Genomic DNA, 5,860 nt, shown 5'->3' with positions numbered 1-5,860 from the left:
AGTGAAATAGCTAAGCCAGAAGGGACTAGATTGTTTCTCTTGCTTCAACAAGCTGCAGAACAGAAAAAAAAAGCCTGGTGTTAGCAACAGTGGCGTGGGTAGTGGGAGACAATGACAGGATGACTGTTTATATGGGATGTCCCTAAAATCTGGAGAAGTGCATTTCTTTATGATAAAGCTGGAGAAAACAACATATTCTCCTGTGACAGCAATATACTTTGTGTCAGCCAACAAGTGTGCTATGAATGTTTACTGAACTTAGGCTAGCAGATAATATGGAAAAAAAGGAACAAATAACTTTACATTGCTGTCCTTACGTAGCTAGTTCTAGTAATATCTAAAAACAGTCCCTACATGGGGAAAGCTCAGGCATTCTACAGTTATGGCTCTTCAATGTGAGTTTTTAGAATCTAGGTTTTGGATTACAGAATCACAGAATGGTTAAGGTTGGAAGAGAGCTCTGGAGGTCATCTGGTCCAGCCACCCAGCTCAGCCAGGATCATCTAGAGCAAGTTGCCTAGCAGGTTGCTCTGGTCATCTAGAGCAGATTCAGGCACCTAAGGGAGTTTTCCAGACAGATTTAGGAGCTTATGTCCTTTTGTGGGTTTGTTCCACTCTAGCAATCTTTTAAATATATGTCACATACTGGTTGAAATAAATGTCCTTCTGTGAGAGGATCATTGCATTGTCCCGAAAGGGAAGAAATTAAGATAATAAACATAAATTAATTGTATGTCCATTAAGAAATAACACATATATATATAATTTGTTACTATTCTTCAATTTTCTTTCCCAGTTCCATTTGATTTCTTTCATCCTAACAGATGACCTAACGATTTGAAGTTATTCTGTTGAAACACACATGAATCATTTCTGAAAAACTATCCTTCCATGAATGAAGTATTCATTGATAATTTGAAATCTTTTTCTGTCCTCCCTGTAGTCATCTGTATTTATATATTCTCTCTTCCAAATGTTGGAGTCAGAGTTTGAACTTATTTTTAGACCAAGGAATGTAGCCAGTGCTTTCCTCAAAAAGAAAATAATGAGCAGAAAAGTGTCCAGGTGATTGACACAAGAGTACCTAACCTGTTGTGAGACTTTGAGGAGCCTTATCACAAGTTTTGTGTAGATGCTGAGGTTACCAGACAGCAAAAAATGTGCTGCATGATTACTGTGTGTGAGACAGGAATGATGCTGACAAGTCATAGCACAGTTTTTGTCCCAATGCTTTGGAGCAAGATCTGCTGCCTCCTTGCCTGTAGGCAATCTGTCTCTGGGGCTGTAGGTTCTCCTGGACTTCTGTTGATTCTCTCAGTGACTGTGAGATGTCAGTCTACCTTATTGCTCCTGCCGGGAACAGCAGAGGCCTCAGCTAGGTTTCAGGGACACAGAAGCACACAGGTATTTAAAAATTAAAATTATCAATATCAGTGATGATGATAATATAGGTACTAGTAATAATGGTTTAAACAAGAACGATCATTATTGGAACAAAAAAACCCAACATGATGCTTGCACCATACCACAGCTGTCTCTCTTTCTCAAGCATTTCCACCTTTTAGCAACTCTGTAAAACTTCTGTCTCTGACTTGCCTCAGATCTCCATCACAGGCCAATCTGCTTGAGAGTTCAACTGTTTCTTTATGATCAGTTCAAAGTGTTTATTCTTGCTGTTTCTTGCTCTTCTACCCCTAGGAGGTCCTCTTGTTGCTTGCACTTCTTAGTATTCCTGATGAACCTGAATGATCCAGTTCAATACAGAGGTTCAAAGCTGAAAACTTGACCTGAGCTTACAGAATTTGTGTATTTTGTTTTGCTATTTTCACCCAGCAGGATTCAGAGACCCTGATGATTTTATACTTCTTTCCTGCTTTAAATTAGTCCATGGGAGATGGTGAATCCTTAAAGCTTTGGATTTTTTTTTATTTTTTTTCAGTCGTCTGCAGGGGGCAAGCAGATTGCAGAGGATCTCATCTCTACTGCTAATGTAACTTGTGCATCAACTAGGAGTACTCAAGGTGATAGTGGTAAGCCAGGTCCCTTTCAAGTAGTGCAGTACACTATGGATAGAATAGGCATGGCTCAAATAATAGCATTTTCATGTGTTAAGCAAAGGCTTGAGCTTACGTGTCATGTCCATGGCAACCTACCCAGTGTGTGCAGTGCCATAGTATCCTAATGCCTTGGTACGCAAATGCTGGCAGGGATCTTCAGGTTGGGGCAGCTTTATATGGTGGCTCTTAAAACTCAATGAAAATTGTAATCATGAGCAAGGTGTCAAAAAGTTCACATTGTTGATCTAACCACTTCCCTTTACAGAAGTGTGTTTTCACCTGAGCTCTGGAAAATACCTTATTCCTACTTAACCAAGTACAGTAAATACACATTTTCAGGTTAGGTAGCCTTCCAAGCCAGACTGTTGAGTCTCATATGGGATTTGAATTTCTACTGCAATAATAAAACTCAAAGAGGAATTTGATAGAAATTCAAGGGTTTTTTTGTTCTGAAGTTGCATTTCGTACAGTAGTAGCATGGTATCACCATTCTAGAGGATTTCCATAGCTGAGGTAGCAAAGACTCTCAGTCTGATATTCCTCTTTTCACCTGCTGCATTGCCTTGCTGAATTGCTTACTTTCTCTCTCCCTTCCTCCCTCCATCCCCCCTTTCCCTGGGAAATTCTTTCTTTACAGCTAGGGTTTCACTAGATGACTGTGTGAAGAGCCAGGTAACAAAAGCAACAGGTTAGGGCAGAACTATATCTGAAACAGTGAGAAATTAGCACTACATAAAACATAGTAAAAAAATTCAAGCTTGGTAGAGCCTTGGAAATTACCCTCACTTTTTCTGTCTCTTCACAAGATTTATCAAATATTGTGTTGAATTTTTTTGTTCCTTTTTAGTATTTTTTTTCTCATCCCTGAAACAACAAAGCTTTCTTTTGGATGCAACAGCTCAGTAACTCATTAGGTAGTACATAAGCTAGAAGGGAGAGTCAACATTATGAGGAGAGGAAAAAAAAAAAAAAGGGAGCTTTTTACAGTACAAACTACAAATAAAGGAGATAGAATCACTCTAATAAGAAAGATTTACATCTAGAATTATTAACAGTATATCCCAGATGTTTAAGAAGTTATAATTAAATATGTAAGACTGTGATGTGGGAGGAACTGGCATATTTTCATTCAAGAATTTTCCACTGTTACTAGCTTGGAATTGTCAAGATCTACTATGTATGATCTGCAGGCTCAGAAAGCCCATAAACCCAATTTTTTCTCTTTCAGTCTTTTAGATGCCGTAATTAATTGGATATCTTTAGGATACTTATTTATTTATTGTTTTTGTGTGAGAACTATAGGACAATGTAGCACTTAAAACAGAGGAAAGAATATCCTGCAATATTAACTCAAAATGGTCATTTCAAAGTAAGTGAAAGTCCACCCAGACTGATTCTCTTCGTTTGTGGTGACTCCTAAAGAATGCAATTAAAGAGGCCACAATATGCGTAATTGTGTTATAGTACAGCAGTAAGCATTTTGCATCTGTTCCCATAGCAACAACAACACTGCAGAAACAAGTTGTTCAGGCTACAGTCTATGTCACACTGGTATGGGGAAGCTCTCCCTGGCAGGGTAATAACTATAACTTTCTAGTTTTCAAAAGACGTTGTTTAAAATTATGCTGCTAAACAATGACATTACTTAACAAGAGTCTTATGGCACCAAAGATAGAACTGCAGATGAGTTATACTTATTTCTATTGGCAAAAATAATCTATTTTTTCCAGTGACATCATTTTAAACACAAACAAAATAATTTTGCTGGCTATAGACACAGTAGAGGTTTTATAATATCACTGAATTCCGGTCACCATACTTTACCCAGAAAACTGCAATAAATCAGAAGCAAGAGAGAATTGCTAATCAGACTCAGTTTTGGTTTTGTTAAAACAGCATTTTCACTTGAGGCATTGTTAGAGCTATTTTTTTGTAGGTAGCTCAGTGTTTACTGGTGATTTGTTTTTAAAGAGTTCAGGTTTTTCTAATGTACAGGATAAAAGAATAATTCCTTTCCTCTATTAGATTAATTACTTAAGCTGAAATTCTATTGAATCTTGAAATCCTTTCCTCAGAAGTACACAGTTTATTATTGTCTTATCAAATGTTTCTGCTTTGTTGTATTAGAAGGGAGCAGGAAAAGTGTTGTGTGAGGGGGGAAAAAAAATAATAAAATATTAACCTAAAAATGAAAAGAATATGTAAACATGAAGGCCCTTTTCTGCTTTCTTACAAATTCTTCATATTAAAACTGCAGGGATTAACTGAATGGCCTGTGTACCAAATTAGAATATATTATCTTAATACATTTATTCCATGGTAACAGACTCAATAGTTAAGGATACAAAATATTTTCAGATATAGCCTCTAATTTTCACAGCTGGTTTTTTTTGTTGTTGTTGGTTTTTTTGTTTTGTTTTGTTGTTTTGGGTTTTTTTGTTTTGTTTTTTTGCTTTGTTTAAGTTATCCCTTTCAGGGAAAAGTTCCCTTATTGCTCTGTGTCCAAATTAGGCAAAGTCCTAGAAGGGAGTTGACCTTATCCTGGCAATATAATTAGGCAGATCTACTAACTGCCCTGGGACTTACTGCATTTGGTAGGACACTTTCATGAGGGTTACCGCCTTTCTTAAGATTTTAAAAAGTCACAGAGAAAGACAGTTGCTGTGAGGGCAAGTAGCTGGGACTGAGATGTGTGTCTTTCAGAAAGGGTTGTAGCTGGGCTACAAGACAAAAATTTGATTTTTTAGACAAATTTTCATTTTTTAAAATTATTTATTTATTTTCAATTCCAGCAGGTTGGCATAAGCATCTTTCTCTTTGATCTAATATGTACTGTGAATCCTGTTCATAAGTGTTAAGTCACTGAGAGCCATATCTTAAGAAAAAGACACTTAATTATGGCTTCTGCTTTAATATGGTCAATATTTTCTGGGCTTGAAAATCAATGAAGCTTTACGTCTTCTCATGTTGTAATTATTTTCACTCAGATGATGATTTCTGATTGAACACTGAGACTTTTTTTTTTTCCCCCAGCACAAAAACATTTACAAAGAGTTGGTATAAGGGCTATGTATAGACTGTCCTAGCACTTTAGACTAATTCTGCCTTTCCTTCACGCCATACTAGACAGGGTGAACTTAAACCAAGAACAAGAACTCTGTTCCAAATTAATGATGAATCCAGATTTGTCCATTAAAATACACTGACTTTCCAACTCAACAGATGGTTACACTGATGTGGGGGATGTGAATAAGGGAAAAAGGAAAATAAACAGTTGCTATGGTGGGAAGGTTGGAAAAAGATTATTGTAAAGACTAATGTTTGAACAACTTATTGCCAAATGAAATCCACAGCTCCGAGGTAAATCTCTGGAGTCTCTATACAACATACAGGAATGATGACATTCCTGAGGAAAAGAGTCTGTGCCAGCTGCTGCAGTATGCATGGTGGGTGTTAGTGGTGCCCTGGTTCAGTCCCATTTCTTTTGCCCAGATATGTATTTATACATCATCTTTCAGGATCCTCTTTCTGATGGCTTTAACCATATAATTTCCCCAGCAATACATTAGCTAGTCTAATGAATGAGTCTTCTGCTCATTAATGTCTCTCTTTTATGATTTTTGTCTCCTTTCTGCCCTGGAAATTCCAGCTTCCTGGCATTCCCCTGTGTGCTTTAACAGACTGACCTCCCTCCTTGATCCTGTCTGTGGAAACCCCCTTAACCTCTCTGTCTGCTTCATGGCTTGCTGCCAGGCTTAGAATTTTTTGCATATGGTTCTCAGAACCATTGCCTACATTTTTTG

The sequence above is a fragment of the Chaetura pelagica genome, unplaced genomic scaffold (assembly GCF_000747805.2).
Source record: "Chaetura pelagica isolate M959 unplaced genomic scaffold, ChaPel_1.0 scaffold68, whole genome shotgun sequence".
NCBI classification, from domain to species: domain Eukaryota; kingdom Metazoa; phylum Chordata; class Aves; order Apodiformes; family Apodidae; genus Chaetura; species Chaetura pelagica.
This window is presented reverse-complemented; position numbering follows the sequence as displayed.